Source organism: Vombatus ursinus, unplaced genomic scaffold, assembly GCF_900497805.2.
Source record: "Vombatus ursinus unplaced genomic scaffold, bare-nosed wombat genome assembly UNPS02014773.1, whole genome shotgun sequence".
NCBI classification, from domain to species: Eukaryota; Metazoa; Chordata; class Mammalia; order Diprotodontia; family Vombatidae; genus Vombatus; species Vombatus ursinus.
The window spans coordinates 40,263,645-40,263,996 of NW_020954551.1; positions in this window are offsets into that span (position 1 = coordinate 40,263,645).

The window sequence follows — 352 nt, forward strand, 5'->3', positions numbered from 1 at the left end:
TCTTCTATTTTACATGTATTATCTGTATCTAGATCTAGATTGATACCGATCTAAATAGAGACCTTTCTTCTACTTTATGTGTGTCTATATTTATCTATCTAGATAATAAAAAATTATCTAAATAATAAAATAGATATTAGATAGAAGTATATGGGTCTATGTATTCTAGAAACAGATACCTTTCTTCTACTTTATGTGTATCTATATCTATCTGTTTAGATCTATATCTAAATATAGATCTAGATAGATACTTTCTTATACTTCATGTGTATTATCTATATCTATCTAGATCTATATCTAGATATAGATCTAGATAGATAACTTTTTCCTAATTTATGTGTATTGTCTATAT